Consider the following 21,917-nt stretch of genomic DNA (forward strand, 5'->3'; position numbering starts at 1 on the left):
AACACAGGGCTTTGTATTTTTTTTGTAAGAAAAGCAACGTATGGCAATGAGGAAAGTGTTCAGGGACATGATACTGCGTATCAGATAAACTGGGGCAGATTGGACGGTAAATGGTTCGATGTTCTGAATGCTAACCTAAGGATCGACAGCATCTCAGGGTGTGTTGCAGCGAACGAATATAAATCAACCGAACGTGGTAGATTCTTTTATCAGTTAGATTACAATATCAAAAAGAGAAGATTTAAAAAGATTCCCCCAATCTCTGATTATATAGGAGACAACAGATATCGAATTATGAATGGTGATCGGAACAGGTTTGAAAGTGAATTAACAAAAGATATCGACGCATCTTCGTCGGAACAGCAAACAACTGATGAAAAAGTCGCAGAGGATTTTCCGACGCTGATGTGTTCTATGCATAATGATTACGAAAATTATATAATATAAACGGGAAATCTTATTAACAATGATATCGAAGCAAGCTCGAGAAGTGTTTGGTTACAAATGCGCAATCGGCACCTGACAGCAGAAGATTTGTTGCGAGTCTTCAACAAAATGATTGAAATAGGGAATGGATGGGAAATTGTGAAATTGCATTTTTCCAAATGTGTTTATGTTGATAACTTAGACAATTATACCAAAGAATTAAATTGATGGCTAATATTACCCTCTCAAATATATTCATTATCTGGAGCGTTAAAATATATTCAAATCATGAATACAACGTTTTGACTTTGGTGTAGTTTAAAACTCAAAATATGTATATATTAGTATGCTGTGTATTTCCAATTAAATGTAATAAAATTAGTATAGATAAAAACACAGATATTAGCTCAAATTCTGGCTTGAGTTTGTATTGAAGTAACACGTTGAATCATTAGTCGCAGTCGCATGTTGAGAGATTTAGTTTTATGTTTTTGATAATACTACAAATATTTCGCGCGATACAACCACAAGTTAAAACAAGCCGACTTCTTGAACACGAACCGACTGTAAACAACATAAAAACACATATCTTTGAAGTTTGATGAATATGCGCCATATAGCAAAATATTTGTGGATGAGGATGATTTTGTGTACGATCATCTTGATATTTAGGCGTTTTTTGGTAAGTCTGATAAACGGTATTCTTGCTACTAAATGGTCTCTTTCTAACCTTGTACTGGCCAAATTCGAGAGAGACTGGTGCAGATTGGTGCGGTATATTAACTCCTTGAACTCTGAATCCCCAGAACGACGCTACACTCTCACCCTGACATCCCTCGGCGTCTCATCAATTCGACGCGTTAAAAATTTGTAATATTCCTAATTTTAAATCAATGTAACTTCTAACCCATTAGATATCAGATGGTATGTAATATGTCTTATAAAAGCTAATCTAGTCTTTTATTTATAACTGGCATCATTTCTTACGAGATGTTTTGATGAGATGTGTAAGCCTATTTTTAGCCCCATCTACTAATTTTTTGTATTTTGGTAAGATTTGACAACTTTTTTAGAAATGTGTCATCAATTTATATAAAATTTTGGAAAAGTATACTCAATTACCTATCAGGAGATATACGGATGACTTTCTTAAATTACGCATAACTCATTTTATTGCAGAATTTGTGCTATCGATTCCAATGGTTTGTGAACAAAATTGATCAACTATTTTGACGCCAAGTTTGCGTAACAACGCAAAGGGCGACGACGACTTTGTTGTGATAACGTTCACGCGACGTTTCGTGCGTAACGCTTTGCGTAAGGTAGATTGCGCAATTGCGCATTTGGTTGTTCACAACTTGAGTTCAGATTGTGCCATTATTGCATCAGTAAAATATCCTCGGACGCAGATGAAACCTCTATATTCAGACGAATCTTGATCGAACATAGATAAAATTGCTAAAAATTTAAAGGCCATTCTATATATGTTTATTATCTGAATATGGGACGCAAATGAATGGCCAAAGTGAAATATTTGATTCTCATGCATGTATGAGGTTCCGCCGGAAACACCAAGGCTAATTCTTCACCTTTGGATATCATGAAAATTGAAAAAAAAAATGCGAACGTGAAAGACATGGTGGCACCAGTAGCTCACCTGGTCAGTGTTTTACATTTTGCGGCCTCATTTGATTTTCGAAATTTATATTCATGAATTCGTTCATTGTGGGCATCGTCTATTATAGGATAAAATTCGCCTCATAGCTATTTGACATGAATACAAATAACTCGTGTCTGTTTATATAGGCGCTAATTATGAGGACCTAATTATCTAAGGAAATTTACTTTTGTTATTTTGACAACTTCTCTGCACATTCTGTCGCATCAACCCATAATCTTACCGAAGCATTGAATGAAAATCACAAAATGTATGCAGGTTTTCAAATTGAGTTGGCTTGTCTGACAATATTTCTCTTACGGAATATTTTTTATCTTTGCTTCAAGTAAAGTTATGATGTTTGACGACTATAACTAGATAAGTATAAATCACTATTTGTTTATTAGGCTATCAGTAAACAATGAATGAACAGAAAGTATATGGTGAATAACGAATACCAATAAATATATATACAAAAAGAAATGCATAATGCTACTGATAATCCACTATGCGCTCCCAAGTTTTTGGATAGCGTTTCAGTTTAGACAAAGACTGATATATAAATGAGCATTGTGACAAATAAATGTTTGACACAATTTTGCAATATCAATAATTGCAAATTATTTTAAATTTGTGTCATTAGTCGGTTTTCTTGTGTCTTAATGACCGAAGTGGTAGGTCTTTATTTGGCAAGGTATTAGGCCTGTGTGAAGGTATTCGTGGCTATTCGTGTAAACCAGGGTTGTTATAAGGTTGAAGCCTGGATAACGCTCTAGGTCATGGTGATCCAAGGTTGTCGGCTCCGCGGGCCACAAATTTATTTTTTTATTGTTTACGGGCCACAATAGTGACAAGAATAGGTAAACAGTGCAATACAAAATAAACGCTTTTTTTTATTGTGCAAACACATAGTTATCAGACATAGCCATTCCAGGCTAATAGAATCCGCATTTGATTTTCAGTTTTCTATGATGCCTATATTGTTAGCATATATTCCCGACCAAAAAGATAGAAAGCCACATAATAATTTAGACTGTCAAGCACATCATTCCACTTCGCCAATTGCCTCAGCTAGCCATAACACTTTAGTCAATTCAGTGACATTAATATGTAACAATATGTTTTTCTGATTAATTTGATTACAAAACAACACGAAATGCGATTTATTGATTACTCTCCGAATGTGACGCGGGCCACAGATAATGGAGCGGCGGCGGGGCTGGGTTTGGACCACCCTGCTCTAGGTAGTTTCTTATAGTTTGAAGATGTTGGTGTCATCGGGGACTCAGTTGTTGGTTTCTGCGGGTGGTTGGGTTCGCTCTCTGGTGTTTATTCTTTTGGAGTACGAATTTTTGCTTCATCATCGGGTGGTATTGTTCGTGACCGGTCAACGCTTTTGGACGTGCGCCATGTTGAATTTGTGGCATGTATGGGGATGCCATATTTTGAAAGAGGTCGATAATTGGGCTGCTAAGATACATTGGTACATATCGCCTAAGAAATTTTCTGTTCCTCAAGATAATTCGACCAGATCCGTCAACTTTAACCATGTATTGGTCAAACTGTTTCACCTCTATGATAATTCCAGTCTTATCCCATTTATTCGGATGTGTGCCAGTTCGATTTTGGATTCGGATATGATCTCCAAGGCAGGGAGTTGTCGCATGTGTTCAGTCCAGCGTTCCGCAGTCTTCATGTGACGATTCCTCAAGGCTTCCTCTCTGGCTGTTCTTGTTTCTCCTAAGATACATTGGTACATATCGCCTAAGAAATTTTCTGTTTCTCATGATAATTCGACCAGATCCGTCAACTTTAACCATGTATTGGTCAAACTGTTTCACCTCTATGATAATTCCAGTCTTATCCCATTTATTCGGATGTGTGCCAGTTCGATTTTGGATTCGGACATGATCTCCAAGGCAGGGAGTTGTCGCATGTGTTCAGTCCAGCGTTCCGCAGCCGTCATGTGACGATTCCTCAAGGCTTCCTCTCTGGCTGTTCTTGTTTCTCGCCATGTCTGTTGAGGTACGTATTTTCCGGGTGGAATAGGAATAAAGTCCCGAATTGGCCTACCAAATACCTGCATGGCCGGAGACATTTTAGTATCCTGATCTGGGATGTTGCGATATTGTAGCATCGCTCGCTGGAATGCATCCGTGTTTAATTCTCCATTTGTGAATATCTGTCGACTATGAAAGGGTAGGTAAACACTTTATAGTGAAAATAGTTTGCACATATAAATTGGAATGGATATACTGGTTGGATTGTGGGCGCAGGTGGGTTGCTTGGCTGAGATGGTGCCATACGATTGCAGTGCTTGCATCTTGTCTTCGCAGCTATGATACCATTTGGGATGCCTGGCCAGTAAACGGATGTCTCTGCTCGTGATGTCATGACATAGATCAGGGATGGCGAACCACTGACCCGCGGGTCACAAAGTGACCCACCGCGTTTTATTCGTGACCCGCCAAGGCCCTAATAAAATAAAAACTGCTAACATATCAGTGATAAAAATTGATAAAACCGGCTTTGAATTAATCTAACAATAACTAAACTATTATAATGTACCAGCAGTTGCACAGTCAGGGCTGCGATCGCTCATATTCAAATTGTTAATTTTCGGGCAGGTAATTTTCAAAACCCCTAATCTTGGACGCATGTATGCACTGCTGTGTACCATTATTCAGCTATTGGCTCTGACATCGTTTATGACATAACAATGCAATAGATCTGTTCATTTCTCGGTCTCTTTCAGATGTGCATCTGCAGTCTGTTTTAGGGGCTATACGAGAACTAGATGTTACATTACATTTTATTTGTTTCTAGCCTATAATTCCATTGAGAAAACAAAATCTTTCAGACTTGAAATAAAAACCTAGAAATCTGAAATAACAATGGGGCAGTGTAAAAGTGCCTTAATGTGATTGAAAGCTGATAGGATAATATAACTCTATCAAAGTGGAATTCCCTCCAAACTCTTTGGAACCGTGAAATAATTTGTACTGCATAAGTAAAGCCCAAAACTATACCAACTCCGACAGAAGCTTAGAAGATTTGTTTCAGAAGTTCCTTGTATAGATACTAACATTGATTAAATATCTGTGACCCACTCTCTTCTGTTCCGCGATAAAAATATAATTTTTGACCCATTCATTGAAAAAGGTTCGCCATCCCTGACATAGATGATACCCTTGATGGGCCGAATGAGTGGATTTTAGGATGCGTTTCCTGAGGTACGGTGGAACCACAATCCGGTTCTTGTAGAGCAGGGTGGGCCTTTTTCGGCTCGGGTGCCAAAATCGGCTGAATTTAACGACATAACTCTTCCGCGTGCCTACCAATATAGAAACAATGCTTTGCTACTGTCAAAACAAAAAACTTTTTAAACATGTACAGACAGATCCACTATTCGGTAAAATATTAGTCCGGCAAATAGATTTGATTACCTTTCTTATTCTATATCAGTGAGCCATCTGCTGCTGCATTACCGCTGATTGAGATTTTACATTGGTTTTATATTTGGTAACTTTCAAAAAAATAGACAAACTACTCGTTTCATCTTTTGGGATACTCCTGTTACAAGACTTAATAAAGTTCATAACTGAGAACAGAGATTCACAAGCATATGTAAATGAAAACATACATGAGTAATACAGTTGCAAAGTTTTTAAGACACGAAATATTTTTGGCAATGGCATTCTAATCATGCAATAATTCGTTTTCTGCACTTCTCTCTTGTATTCCCTTCCCTAATCGCTTATAGTTCTTTCGAAATCAATTTATAACAGTAAGGTAGCAAATAGTAACTCTAACCAACATGAGCTATACTTCATAAATCAGGCAGAAATGAAGAAAAAGGGCAGCACAGACGAACTATATTACGTAGGAATGTAGCCAAATGAATGCTGCGCTCTTCTCGACAAAATTTCTCGGGACCTCACTCTTTTGTTACGTCATAATATAATTCTTTGTAGTCAATTTTGGCACGCGTGCCAGGGGTTGCCCACCCCTGTTGTAGAGTATTATCCCGTCGTAAGTGTGGAGGTCGTTACGAAATCTATGATTTTCGCGTAGTTCCACGGGGAGTTCATACGGAATTCTGGGATGCCATCTTTGATCATAGTCATGAGTTTTGACATGCCTGGGTCGCTATTAGTGGCTACTTTTACGTCGTCCCATGTAACTGATTGTAGGCTGTTGAGAGCATGGATTGTGGTGGCATTTTCGCAGGATGTGAGAAACTTCTCTGATTCATTATATATGCAGATGTTAGCAATGAAAGAGCCAGGTAGAAAGGGTATCGATTGCGTTATCTAATGCAGATATGTCATCAATCAATGTCATCTTTGTTGCTTTACCAACTGGATGTCTTGACATGCTGTCAGCCGCTAGGTTTTTTAGGCCTGGAACGTGTATCATTTTGAAATGGTAGCGTAGCAACTTTTCTTTTAAGTTCATTAGGTGAGGGTTCGAAATGTTCTCCAGTGATCTGTCTCCAAATATTTTCAAGAGTGGTTTGTGATCAACAGCAACTGTTAGGTTCTCACCCAAGAACAAAATAGCGCGCTCTCTCAATGGCGTCAACAACAGCTAGGGTCTCGCCTTCTACTGACGCATAGCGTGATACCGACAAGTGTTATTTTTCATCCTGATTTGCAGCAGAATGGGTTTTGTGTGGGACATGAACAGTGTTTTTGAAGAAGCCGGAATCCTATTCCGGTTTTGCTCCAATCAGTGGTTAGACATGTGGGTCTATCTTTGTCATAGATTTCGATTCAATTTCTCTGATGATTGTTTTTTTCGATTCCTCGAAGAGCTGGTTGAGTTCTTCCGTCCAGACAAATTTGGTCGACGGCTGGAGCTATTGGCGGAATGGTAACATCTTTTTATCTGATGCAAAAGCGTATGATACCTGGTTCACCATGCCAAACCAGGACCGGGCATCGGTTAAGCTCGAGCCACTGAACAGCTTGGAAAAATGCTTTTTCAATGCTGTCCGACCATAATAATGTGTCATCGATACACTTCGTTTTGTCAGAAATATCAGAGGCGATTTCGTCAAAACGTCTGCTGTAGCCATCGCCAGATGCAATATATATCCCTGTGGGGCCGTTTTGTAACGGTATCTGCCCCAAGGTGTGATGAAACTTGTTAGATGGCGGTCATCTTTGTGTAGGGGTAGGCTATGGTAGCCGCTCCAAGCATCGAAAACTGTCTTCTTTGTGTTACGAGGTACCTGGTGAGCTTGGTAGAAAGGTGATAAAGTGTGATGTGTTTCGCGAGTAGCAAACTTGTTCAGGGGCTGTAGATCAACAGTTCGTCGAGGCTTACCATTTTTCTTTGCGCATATAACCAACCACCATGTGACCGATAGGGACAGGTTCGATTACTCCTAGTTGAGTGTTTAGGGAACAAATCAGTATTTTCTATTGTTTTTGTATTTGCGGTTGTTTCTGGCTATTTCTGTTGCTCTCTGATCTGATCTTATGAAGACATACTCCTGGTTCCGAATACATGTATTGCAATTGTATATTTACAAATACGAAGATCAGTTCAAGTCATGACTGTTAAATCTAAGTTTCACTGCAAGCCCGAGTTCGTTAATTACTTGTCTATCGTTATCCCCTTTTTCTCTCCTAACGAATGGTCGCTTTTATGCTGGTTTTGGTATCCTTTGGGCATGACGCATTATCGTCATCGTACCCTACAGCAAGGGTCCGCAACTACATTTTAGCGCGACCCAAAAAAAAAATTTTCAACTTCTCGCGACCCAAGCATTTGGTAAACATGTAATTAGTTATAAATTTTAAGACTATTGTCGACACTAGCATTTTTCTTGCACAAAATTATATGAAACTTATCACATAAAATTGTGAATAATAGCGTTTATTATGACTAATGCAAATTATAAGCTTTGTGTATAATACACAACATATCAAATCGAGGTTTAATTTAATAAACTAATCACTAATAAAATTTGACGACGGTGGTTTCGAAATGTGGTAGTGATTCAAATATAACATTATCTATAACTAAGGGCGCAGCAGCCATGGTTTTCTATAAGCAGGGTTGCCATCTACCCAGAGCCAAAAATAGGCATGAAATCATACACGAGTCTCCCACTTTTTATCATTAGAAGTCGCTTCGAACATGGTTGTACCGTAAATATATACTACTACGTTGTACGCAGCTCTAAAATTGCAAAAAGCTATGGAAAGAGACGAAGTCACTGCCACACGCAATCTCTAAGACAAGGGTCGGCAACTTTTGTCGCTCCCGAGCCAAAACCAAGTGTTACGAATCTTGGCGGGCCGCACATATTTTTTTAAGAAAGTTAAAAACTATTCATACAGATTAGAAATTCAAATTTCGGACTTTAATAGCAAGCGAACACTGCGACAACTCGTTCACTCAAGTCGTCTTATTATACAAAATATTTACAAATAATATTTAATGCGACACTAGATGACACACTAGATAAAATCAAAATTTTCTAAATGTCTATCACTAATCCTAGTTCTTCGCAAGGAAAATTTTATTTTGGTTAAGTAATTGAAAACAAAAGCGATTTTTTTTCATAAAGATTGGAAAACGAATTATTAATGAAGAACAAGAATAACATAATAACGATCCGTAGGTTTAAGTGAGCACTGTGGGCCGGATTATTTTACTCCGTGCGGCGGATATGGCCCGCAGGCGTCCGACCTCTAACCTAAAGTCCTCATACTTTGGTTTCCCACAATGCTTCTTGTGTTTTTATGGTAGTATTGTGGGCACCGATTACTGTTTTCTACCCTCGATGTCGCAATAGCAGTAGTTAACAAAAAAAAATTCTTTTCATGTTCGAAACAGAACTCATGGTTACGCTTACTCTAAATTGCAGTTTGTCCCTAAAAACAGTATTTCTAAAAACTAGCAGCAACTATTGTGTGTGTCACAGTTTGCCTGAAAATACCGCAAACCCCATTGTTGACAGAAAAAGTTCGTCCATCGTTTCCACGCAAGCTTTGTACGCAAAACAAGTATTGGTCATCCACGTTTCTAAGACCAAATAAGCACGCGACTCAAAAAAACGCACTTTACTTAGAAATAAGCACATCGTTACTTTATAAGACGCGGGCTTGAAAATAAGCAAAAATCTTAGAAATAAGCACGGTATGGCAACCCTGTCTATAAGGGAGGGGGTTCAGAATAGAAAATTCCCGAGCAACACTCATCGCTCAATCCATGGCCGACCCGTGAATTTAAAATGTCTTGTCATATCAATCCAATTGTGTTCATCGTTGCTCGCCTTTGAGTTGACTAATATACTACACTACGGCGACCATGGAATACTTTTTTAACCTTCTACTAGCAAGGAATGGATTGAAATCGTATTTTTGAGTTGCTCTTTCAGCACTTAGGATTATCGCAATGTTTCGTTGTTAAGGGAGAGTTTGCAGTTATGAAGCCAATCATATTTGATACTTTCATATCAAATTCGGTCTATGCATAAATGTATCAGTGAATTCTAGATGCAGTGATGAGACAAATATCGGCCGACACAGTAAAATGATCAAACGTTCATTGGAGGGTTTAAATATGGGGTCGGCAAACCACTATCGGATTCGGCCCGCGACGCTTCACTGAATTATATTAACAAAACAGCTTTATTGACGAATATATGCTTTACGTGTCAAAATTTGTTTTGAGAAACTAAATTATACTATAACCTAACAAGTATATAATTCACATTCACTCGTTTATTAAGCCTATAATTGATTATAATTAGAGAAATGGCAACAGAACGTAAAAAAGTTGATGCTGAGCGCAAATTGTTTAATGACGCTGAAAATATTCAAATAATCAGTCTTCGCGCACTGCTTGAAATTTCTGGGTGAAAAAATGTGAATCATTGGTCATTCCTTTGGTTTTTAACTTTCTAAAATACGTGCGGCCCGACAATGACTTGCAACCTTTATTTTGGCCAGCGAACGACAGAAGATTGCCGACCTCTGATTTAGACTTTAGAGCCAGTGAAGTTATACAGTCATTCCAACTCAAATCCTCGACCCACTGCCCTATCTCCCTCCACTTTCCTATCTTCGATCCGCTGCCCTGTCTCCCTCGCCTCGGCCAACTGCTCCACCTCCCTCAACCTTCCTATCCTCGACCCACCGCCCAATCTCCCTTAACCTTCTTATCCTCGACCCACTTTCCTATTTCCCCAACCTTCCTATCCCCTCCGACTTTTTTATCCTCGACTCATTGCCATATCTCCCTCAACTTTTCTACCCTCAATCCCCTGCACTATCCGCCTCAAACTTCCCACCCTCGACCCACTGTCCGACCTCCCTCAACTTACTTATCTTTGACCCACGACGCTATACCACTGAGTACCTAATCTAACGGCGCTAAAAATACGACTCGACCGTCAAAATGAACTTTACCACCTTGCGACCAACTCCCATGTGTTATACTGGTCGAGTATGCCAATGAGATGATTCAATTGTACGTCGACAAAACATGATTTACGGCATTCGTAAATGTAGGCTGGAATCTCAATTGGTAATCAATAACCATAATTAGTGGATTAAAAATGTGCTACTAATTAGGCTACTGATGGCATCGGGCTTGGAGTCATTGTTTTTTAAAATTTTAACAGGCCTTTCGATATCGAAATATCTGAGTTCCTTTTTCAGAAACTCATTTAATGTCGCCTGTATTTCCGTGCAGGGCAAAACGACGAGGAAGTAAGCACGCTTAGTCTTTTTCAACGAATGTTCTGCCATATCCTTGTTGTATATACAAATTTTTTTTACGTGGCTGAGGAGGCTGAATAGTCAAAAACAGTCAAAAATATAAGTCGCTCAGTGAGTGTAATTCCTTCCAAACTATTTTTAAGCCATGAAATGTTTTGTCGTAGCTAGCGTTGCCAACTGCCCTCCAATCCAGCGTGTAGTCCCAAAATTTGAGCTTATCTTATCTGAAACTTATGAAGCTGCAAAGGACGCAGCTTTTACTATAAAATGTAAAAGAAAAATACTTTATACGAACAGGAGCACTATTGCTCAAACGGCTTGTTAAAATTTAGAAAACTGTCATTCCCAGCAAGAAACCATCAGTAGCCCAATTAGTAACACATTTTTAAACTGTCAATTATGGTTATTGTTTACCATTTGAGATTCCAGCATACATATTATACGAATGCCGTCAATCCTGTTTTGTCGACGTGCGATTGAATCATCTCATTGGCATACACGACCACTTTAACCCATAGAAGTTGGTCGCAAGATAGTAAAGTTCAAACAATAGTACTGAATAGTATAGCACCGTAGGTCAAAGATAGGTAAGTTGTAGCAGATAGGGCAGTGGGTCGAGGATAGGTAGGTATGTTGAGGGAGATAGGGCAGTAGGTCGAGAAGGGAGAGGTTCAGGGAGATAGAGTGGTGGTTCGGGGATGCGAAAGTTGGGGGATAGGGCAGTGGGTCGTGGATAGGAAGGTTGAGGGAGATAGGGCAGTGGGTTGAGGATAGGAAAGTTGAGGGAGGTCGGGCAGTGGGTCGAGGATAGATAAGTAGATTGAGGTAGGGCAGTGGGTCGAGGACAGTTTTCAAGTGAACGAATAGCTCGCGGAGGTCTAAGTGTCTTTAACGGAGTCCTGAGGGTGCGTACGGAGCATTTTGAAAACCTAAAGTCTACGTAGTAGGATGTAACAATGCGAACAACTAAGTAACGAATGTTTCCTCGACTTTTGATCTCTTGAATTCTTCCTCTTGAATCTACACTCTACCATTGCAAAATTATTGGTTCCTATTTCAAGAATTAGGACTTAGTTATTTGATTAGGACGTATATTTACCAAAACACAACTAACTGTCTGAATGGAAAAAGTATCTGAGCGCTTCTGAAACGTTTATTGTTACTTCATTTTTGCAATTATGCTGATTGGCCAATGTTACGACAGTAAATAAGGAAGTGTATACTCGGGGAAACATTCATAATTATAATCAGTGATTTATAAAGTTGTTATACATAAATACGCTACACAGACGCAATGCTCATATTTATAGAAAATTTAAATTGTTTCGCGATCCAGAGCGGGGGGTTTCGCGTCCCAAATTTGGGTCGCGACCCCGTAGTTGCGGACCCCTGCCCTACAGTACGTCTAATTGTTACGTATTTTATGACTAAGATATTATTAGAGTGACTAAGTTTAAACACGTAACCTATTAACCATAAGCAGATAGTTTACCCAATATCCTATAGTCCTATAAGTGTCCCTGTCTAGGCCGGCTTTTACCTCTTCTTTCCAGTGGAGGGGTACTGGTACTGGTGTGTGATGAACGACAGGCTTTGCTTCAGGGTCTATCATAAGTTTTATTGGCGGCCCTTCCATCATAGGGAGCGGTTGGTGTTCGCAGGTGTTGAAAGTGCTAGATTTGTATTATTCGACGTTGGGATTGGTGGGGGAAGTTTGCGGCGGGGACATGTGCATCTTTATATGTCACCATTCTTAGTCCCTGTCAAAGTTTTGTCCGTCATGTTAATTGATGTCATTTCCCTGTTGACTCCGCCAATCTTTGAAAAATTAAACCAAGTTTAATGCATGCTTTTCTGCTCAAGAACAGCTTGTCCGAGCTGTCGGTAATGTAAATGATCTGACGGGTACGAACTATTTTCCCGTTATCAGTTGTTCCTGAAAATCTTGCAACTAAGGCGCCAAGGATATGTATCCATTTGTTATTGGTCGCAGTCATTGTTGTTGGGGTTTGAAATTCTTTTTAAACCCCAATTTAGCAAAGTCAGATGGTAGTATGTCGATCATAATATCAAAAAATGGCTGTGAATCTGACTTGCGTTTTTCCCATCTTTGGCACATATTGGTGGTGGTCCAGAGCCATTCCGTTGGATGAATTCTTGTAAACTGAGCATAATGAATTGGACATAGAGTTCTCCATGTCATCAGGTTCCTGTGATGGTTTGACAATTTTTGACGATGTTTTGCCTCTACAAACTGATTCAAAATGGTGTAGTTTCAAGCAGTGGTAGCAAGTCTGATTGAAAGCAGGACAGGAACGTTATTTGATTCTCAGTGGAGAACTTTTGCCGTGTCCTGTTTCTCCGCAGTAAGTACATGTGGCTTGCATCTTATCGGATGTGGGCTTGACTTGAATTTCGATATGAGCTGATGGCGTCTGTGGACTGGGAATCGAACAGTCTGAAGGCGGATCTGTTGCCCGATTCTTTGGCTTCGACGAATTTGAAGACTTCTTCCAGGGTCATGTTTTGGTTCGGGTTCCCAAGAAGATCTAGTTGAAAGTCGGAGTTACCTATTCCTCTAGAGAGGATGTCGCGCATAATTTCTTCTGTATAATTCACATCTTGACTGCATGAGGGACTGCATTACAGACTGTCGCTTGGCCACGAATGCGGGCGCCAAAGTTTCTTACAGGTTCGTCTCTGTCTTGTTTCATGTTGGCGAGCTTGACTCTGGCGATCATGGCATTTTCCTTTGATAGCGTTCAGTATGTCTTGTTCTGATTTTCCTGTAAGATTAGGTGAGGTGCGAGTTAGATCTTTGCGCAGTGGATCGCCACAGCATTCCAATAGTTAAAAAATTATGTCTTGGCCAGATATTTTTGTGGCAGCTTTGTAGTCTGTCCATCTTGATTCAAAATATGTCCATTCTTCAGGTGAGCTAGCAGATGTGATGGTTGGACGTTTTACTTTCTCAACTTGGGTTGTGGGTTGTTGAGTTTTTTGTGCGCTGTTTGTGGTAGCGTGTAAATTCAGCAATGCAGCAACAATAGAGGCCTCATCCTCTGTTTCAAATTCACATTCGTTGATTGGGCATCTGATCTTTGGCATCTTGATGTCACAAGGTATCCCACATAGGGTAAATCATAGATAATTATATATCACTATTTGTTTATTAGACTATCAGTAAAGTATGATTTACCCACTATATGAAAAGAAATATGGTGAATAACGAATACCAATAAATATATAAACATAAAGAAATGTACAATGCTACTGATAATCTACTAATAACTTTGTCTTTTTTTAGCTCTCATTCTAAAAATAAGTTGGCTCTGGTTTTACTTGCGAAATCCTGTTGACCAGACCGAAAGCTTTGTACGCAAAACAAGTATTGGTCATCCACGTTTCTAAGACCAAATAAGCACGCGACTCAAAAAAACGCACTTTGCTTAGAAATAAGCACATCGTTACTTTATAAGACGCGGGCTTGAAAATAAGCAAAAATCTTAGAAATAAGCACGGTATGGCAACCCTGTCTATAAGGGAGGGGGTTCAGAATAGAAAATTCCCGAGCAACACTCATCGCTCAATCCATGGCCGACCCGTGAATTTAAAATGTCTTGTCATATCAATCCAATTGTGTTCATCGTTGCTCGCCTTTGAGTTGACTAATATACTACACTACGGCGACCATGGAATACTTTTTTAACCTTCTACTAGCAAGGAATGGATTGAAATCGTATTTTTGAGTTGCTCTTTCAGCACTTAGGATTATCGCAATGTTTCGTTGTTAAGGGAGAGTTTGCAGTTATGAAGCCAATCATATTTGATACTTTCATATCAAATTCGGTCTATGCATAAATGTATCAGTGAATTCTAGATGCAGTGATGAGACAAATATCGGCCGACACAGTAAAATGATCAAACTTTCATTGGAGGGTTTAAATATGGGGTCGGCAAACCACTATCGGATTCGGCCCGCGACGCTTCACTGAATTATATTAACAAAACAGCTTTATTGACGAATATATGCTTTACGTGTCAAAATTTGTTTTGAGAAACTAAATTATACTATAACCTAACAAGTATATAATTCACATTCACTCGTTTATTAAGCCTATAATTGATTATAATTAGAGAAATGGCAACAGAACGTAAAAAAGTTGATGCTGAGCGCAAATTGTTTAATGACGCTGAAAATATTCAAATAATCAGTCTTCGCGCACTGCTTGAAATTTCTGGGTGAAAAAATGTGAATCATTGGTCATTCCTTTGGTTTTTAACTTTCTAAAATACGTGCGGCCCGACAATGACTTGCAACCTTTATTTTGGCCAGCGAACGACAGAAGATTGCCGACCTCTGATTTAGACTTTAGAGCCAGTGAAGTTATACAGTCATTCCAACTCAAATCCTCGACCCACTGCCCTATCTCCCTCCACTTTCCTATCTTCGATCCGCTGCCCTGTCTCCCTCGCCTCGGCCAACTGCTCCACCTCCCTCAACCTTCCTATCCTCGACCCACCGCCCAATCTCCCTTAACCTTCTTATCCTCGACCCACTTTCCTATTTCCCCAACCTTCCTATCCCCTCCGACTTTTTTATCCTCGACTCATTGCCATATCTCCCTCAACTTTTCTACCCTCAATCCCCTGCACTATCCGCCTCAAACTTCCCACCCTCGACCCACTGTCCGACCTCCCTCAACTTACTTATCTTTGACCCACGACGCTATACCACTGAGTACCTAATCTAACGGCGCTAAAAATACGACTCGACCGTCAAAATGAACTTTACCACCTTGCGACCAACTCCCATGTGTTATACTGGTCGAGTATGCCAATGAGATGATTCAATTGTACGTCGACAAAACATGATTTACGGCATTCGTAAATGTAGGCTGGAATCTCAATTGGTAATCAATAACCATAATTAGTGGATTAAAAATGTGCTACTAATTAGGCTACTGATGGCATCGGGCTTGGAGTCATTGTTTTTTAAAATTTTAACAGGCCTTTCGATATCGAAATATCTGAGTTCCTTTTTCAGAAACTCATTTAATGTCGCCTGTATTTCCGTGCAGGGCAAAACGACGAGGAAGTAAGCACGCTTAGTCTTTTTCAACGAATGTTCTGCCATATCCTTGTTGTATATACAAATTTTTTTTACGTGGCTGAGGAGGCTGAATAGTCAAAAACAGTCAAAAATATAAGTCGCTCAGTGAGTGTAATTCCTTCCAAACTATTTTTAAGCCATGAAATGTTTTGTCGTAGCTAGCGTTGCCAACTGCCCTCCAATCCAGCGTGTAGTCCCAAAATTTGAGCTTATCTTATCTGAAACTTATGAAGCTGCAAAGGACGCAGCTTTTACTATAAAATGTAAAAGAAAAATACTTTATACGAACAGGAGCACTATTGCTCAAACGGCTTGTTAAAATTTAGAAAACTGTCATTCCCAGCAAGAAACCATCAGTAGCCCAATTAGTAACACATTTTTAAACTGTCAATTATGGTTATTGTTTACCATTTGAGATTCCAGCATACATATTATACGAATGCCGTCAATCCTGTTTTGTCGACGTGCGATTGAATCATCTCATTGGCATACACGACCACTTTAACCCATAGAAGTTGGTCGCAAGATAGTAAAGTTCAAACAATAGTACTGAATAGTATAGCACCGTAGGTCAAAGATAGGTAAGTTGTAGCAGATAGGGCAGTGGGTCGAGGATAGGTAGGTATGTTGAGGGAGATAGGGCAGTAGGTCGAGAAGGGAGAGGTTCAGGGAGATAGAGTGGTGGTTCGGGGATGCGAAAGTTGGGGGATAGGGCAGTGGGTCGTGGATAGGAAGGTTGAGGGAGATAGGGCAGTGGGTTGAGGATAGGAAAGTTGAGGGAGGTCGGGCAGTGGGTCGAGGATAGATAAGTAGATTGAGGTAGGGCAGTGGGTCGAGGACAGTTTTCAAGTGAACGAATAGCTCGCGGAGGTCTAAGTGTCTTTAACGGAGTCCTGAGGGTGCGTACGGAGCATTTTGAAAACCTAAAGTCTACGTAGTAGGATGTAACAATGCGAACAACTAAGTAACGAATGTTTCCTCGACTTTTGATCTCTTGAATTCTTCCTCTTGAATCTACACTCTACCATTGCAAAATTATTGGTTCCTATTTCAAGAATTAGGACTTAGTTATTTGATTAGGACGTATATTTACCAAAACACAACTAAAAACTAACAAACAACACGCGAAAATTGCCAAAACGAGATAATATCCACAACCACGAAAGACTGTCTGAATGGAAAAAGTATCTGAGCGCTTCTGAAACGTTTATTGTTACTTCATTTTTGCAATTATGCTGATTGGCCAATGTTACGACAGTAAATAAGGAAGTGTATACTCGGGGAAACATTCATAATTATAATCAGTGATTTATAAAGTTGTTATACATAAATACGCTACACAGACGCAATGCTCATATTTATAGAAAATTTAAATTGTTTCGCGATCCAGAGCGGGGGGTTTCGCGTCCCAAATTTGGGTCGCGACCCCATAGTTGCGGACCCCTGCCCTACAGTACGTCTAATTGTTACGTATTTTATGACTAAGATATTATTAGAGTGACTAAGTTTAAACACGTAACCTATTAACCATAAGCAGATAGTTTACCCAATATCCTATAGTCCTATAAGTGTCCCTGTCTAGGCCGGCTTTTACCTCTTCTTTCCAGTGGAGGGGTACTGGTACTGGTGTGTGATGAACGACAGGCTTTGCTTCAGGGTCTAGCATAAGTTTTATTGGCGGCCCTTCCATCATAGGGAGCGGTTGGTGTTCGCAGGTGTTGAAAGTGCTAGATTTGTATTATTCGACGTTGGGATTGGTGGGGGAAGTTTGCGGCGGGGACATGTGCATCTTTATATGTCACCATTCTTAGTCCCTGTCAAAGTTTTGTCCGTCATGTTAATTGATGTCATTTCCCTGTTGACTCCGCCAATCTTTGAAAAATTAAACCAAGTTTAATGCATGCTTTTCTGCTCAAGAACAGCTTGTCCGAGCTGTCGGTAATGTAAATGATCTGACGAGTACGAACTATTTTCCCGTTATCAGTTGTTCCTGAAAATCTTGCAACTAGGGCGCCAAGGATATGTATCCATTTGTTATTGGTCGCAGTCATTGTTGTTGGGGTTTGAAATTCTTTTTAAACCCCAATTTAGCAAAGTCAGATGGTAGTATGTCGATCATAATATCAAAAAATGGCTGTGAATCTGACTTGCGTTTTTCCCATCTTTGGCACATATTGGTGGTGGTCCAGAGCCATTCCGTTGGATGAATTCTTGTAAACTGAGCATAATGAATTGGACATAGAGTTCTCCATGTCATCAGGTTCCTGTGATGGTTTGACAATTTTTGACGATGTTTTGCCTCTACAAACTGATTCAAAATGGTGTAGTTTCAAGCAGTGGTAGCAAGTCTGATTGAAAGCAGGACAGGAACGTTATTTGATTCTCAGTGGAGAACTTTTGCCGTGTCCTGTTTCTCCGCAGTAAGTACATGTGGCTTGCATCTTATCGGATGTGGGCTTGACTTGAATTTCGATATGAGCTGATGGCGTCTGTGGACTGGGAATCGAACAGTCTGAAGGCGGATCTGTTGCCCGATTCTTTGGCTTCGACGAATTTGAAGACTTCTTCCAGGGTCATGTTTTGGTTCGGGTTCCCAAGAAGATCTAGTTGAAAGTCGGAGTTACCTATTCCTCTAGAGAGGATGTCGCGCATAATTTCTTCTGTATAATTCACATCTTGACTGCATGAGGGACTGCATTACAGACTGTCGCTTGGCCACGAATGCGGGCGCCAAAGTTTCTTACAGGTTCGTCTCTGTCTTGTTTCATGTTGGCGAGCTTGACTCTGGCGATCATGGCATTTTCCTTTGATAGCGTTCAGTATGTCTTGTTCTGATTTTCCTGTAAGATTAGGTGAGGTGCGAGTTAGATCTTTGCGCAGTGGATCGCCACAGCATTCCAATAGTTGGAAAATTATGTCTTGGCCAGATATTTTTGTGGCAGCTTTGTAGTCTGTCCATCTTGATTCAAAATATGTCCATTCTTCAGGTGAGCTAGCAGATGTGATGGTTGGACGTTTTACTTTCTCAACTTGGGTTGTGGGTTGTTGAGTTTTTTGTGCGCTGTTTGTGGTAGCGTGTAAATTCAGCAATGCAGCAACAATAGAGGCCTCATCCTCTGTTTCAAATTCACATTCGTTGATTGGGCATCTGATCTTTGGCATCTTGATGTCACAAGGTATCCCACATAGGGTAAATCATAGATAATTATATATCACTATTTGTTTATTAGACTATCAGTAAAGTATGATTTACCCACTATATGAAAAGAAATATGGTGAATAACGAATACCAATAAATATATAAACATAAAGAAATGTACAATGCTACTGATAATCTACTAATAACTTTGTCTTTTTTTAGCTCTCATTCTAAAAATAAGTTGGCTCTGGTTTTACTTGCGAAATCCTGTTGACCAGACCGAAATCCTGTTCACCAGACCTTGCATATATATATAGCTAAGGCAAAACGAGACTGCTGTTCATGTCCACAATGGGTAGAGAACAAACGTTTGAACTCAATGGAAGGAGTATTTATATTCCGGTATTTGTACTAGTTCATGATGCAACAACAAATACTTCGACTTGGTAATTTAATTTACAATATCTTCCAGTACTTAAAAAGTTTGATATAAGTTTTCATACCTTTGTCGAGTGGACATAACAAAGCCGCAAAATAATTTTCGTAGTCAGAAAGAAAAACTATAGCTGCATTGTCTCAAAGGTTGTCTGATTAAAACAAATAGAATTAAATGAGTTTAACTGCAGACCAACAAAAGAATAATAATTTATCTATATATCGAATATTATATTATATATGTACATGTATTAGTAATTTTACCCATATTTGACACAGCTTCATTCTCAAGTCCGTTCATTTCCTCTCCGTGCTCGAGGTGAATAAATTCTGCAAACGTTCAATTTGTGTCAAAAAATTAACAAATGTCTTAAATTAGAAGGAAAATAATAAAAGAGTTTACTAGTACTTTTTATTGTTATGCTAATCAATAACTTTCCACGACGTTTTGAAAGCATTCAATTGGGATACATTTTGTGTACACAACATACCATCGTTTGATTTCCTAATATGATAAATTCCATCTCCTTCATAGTCAACATGAAATTCAAATTCAACATATCTGGCAAATAAAACGGTGTTACAAAAATTTTCCTTCTATGCAACCTGTTATCTAATTTTATAATTGTGTTTTCGAGAATTTATTGGAAAGCATTATTAATTAGTATGCTACCAGATCCGAGGCGATAGACTCGAAACTCTTGGACGAGTACTCAGGTAGATTTGGTAATTTAAACAACATATGAAAATGTAGAAGAATCACTATAGGTAAATAATTTATTTTTAATTTTAGCTATTTTCAACAATATTTTACTTATTGTAACACATTTATACTCTGTAGATTTTGCTTTTTGTTTTCATATATTTACCTGGACCCATTTTCCTTTGAAACAGCTTGGAATCCAGTTTCTGTAGACGTGATATTAGTGAATCTGGCACAAGAGACCATAGACGTTATTTCATCAGTCCAGAATACCACGTAGTTTTTGATAACTACAAAATGGAAAAAACTTAAATTACGGTGTTTCCCCGAAAATAAGTCCTTTAGCCTGAAAATAGGCCCTATCCCAAATTTAAAAATGATTTTAATCCAAGCCTTACCCTTAAAATAAGATCTAGCCGATAGCGTGAAATTTGTTTTGACCTAATCGAAGGCTAGAAATCTCTCTTACACGTTTCAAATGGTTAAACTAAAACGCGTGAGAAAGGAAAAGGTTCAATGAGTGAAATCTTCATTGGAATTTATGAATCTAGTGACTGGCATGACATTCCAGAGGATGATGATATGGTCAATTTTGAATAATGGCAGTTTTTTGTTTAATAAAAACGTGTTATTTTTAAGTAAATGGATATCGGGTTTCATATTTTGTATATTTGAAAATCTCGTAATTTTCTACTTCGTAATTTTGGTTTTGATAAATGGCATCCTCCCATATAAGCCCTAGTGTTATTTTTCGAAAGAAAATTAAAATAAGACCCTGTCTTATTTTTGGGAAACACGGTGTATGTTAGCATTGGTTGATTAGAATTTAATACTAGTTACACGAAAATGGTTTTGACTAATAACGGATTGGAAGTAATTACTTTAATATTAACTTAAAGAGTCATGTTTTTCTTTAAAATCAGCAAAAACAAGTGGGTTCAACACACTTCTCTTCAATTTAGTCTCAATTTGAGTTGTTATCTTCATCCCCACCGTACCTTTCCAGCATCGATTTCCATGCCCTCTGAAATACAGCTTTTCTGTAACTGACTTGCATTTGTTATCAGTGCAATTGATGACAATAGTAAGAGTAATTCAACAATTGAAATCATGCTCATTATGACCATAAACGCTTCGTGATTTTTCTAATTTACCTGTAACAAATAGGAAAACGTGTTGTTCGTATATGGGTATGCTTTGTATAAAAGTTCATCTGTATTATATGTATCAAACACAGGTTCTTTAAAACGCCTTATTCAAAACATCTCAACTATATTATCAAAAATTAGAAGTTTATTTCAATGAAACAACCAAAAATAGAATGAACTGTTGTTCACATAGCTGCAATGTGAATGCTGCTTTTATGCCTCCCAAGGCTCTTTTTCATTTCATAGTTCTTGAGTAGAATCTTACCCATTGTTTTGTTCTATCCTTCTATGTTTACTTGACGTCAAAATGAACTGTTTATAATTTGGGGGAAGATTCTCTGAGTCAGAGGACGCACAGGATACACGCAAAAAATCAATTCATGTTGTGACGATACAAATCTGTGGCAGTTCCACATAAAATATCCTGATTCAGTAACATTTGAATGAACTAGTTTGAATGAAATATATTTTATTCGCATTGCTCCAATTTTCTGTATATATATATATATATGTGGTAATATGTTTATTGTATTTGCCTGTAAAACATCTGCCAAT

The 21,917-nt window shown here is 38.8% G+C and overlaps 1 protein-coding gene across 1 annotated transcript in view; it reads left to right on the forward strand.

Annotated features, from left to right (window-relative positions):
• The window catches only part of LOC120332918 (uncharacterized), an 89,711-nt gene that overhangs the window by 65,269 nt on the left and 2,525 nt on the right, over positions 1-21,917 (forward strand). The window lies entirely within an intron of this gene.

This window comes from Styela clava, chromosome 13 (genome assembly GCF_964204865.1).
Source record: "Styela clava chromosome 13, kaStyClav1.hap1.2, whole genome shotgun sequence".
Taxonomy (NCBI): domain Eukaryota; kingdom Metazoa; phylum Chordata; class Ascidiacea; order Stolidobranchia; family Styelidae; genus Styela; species Styela clava.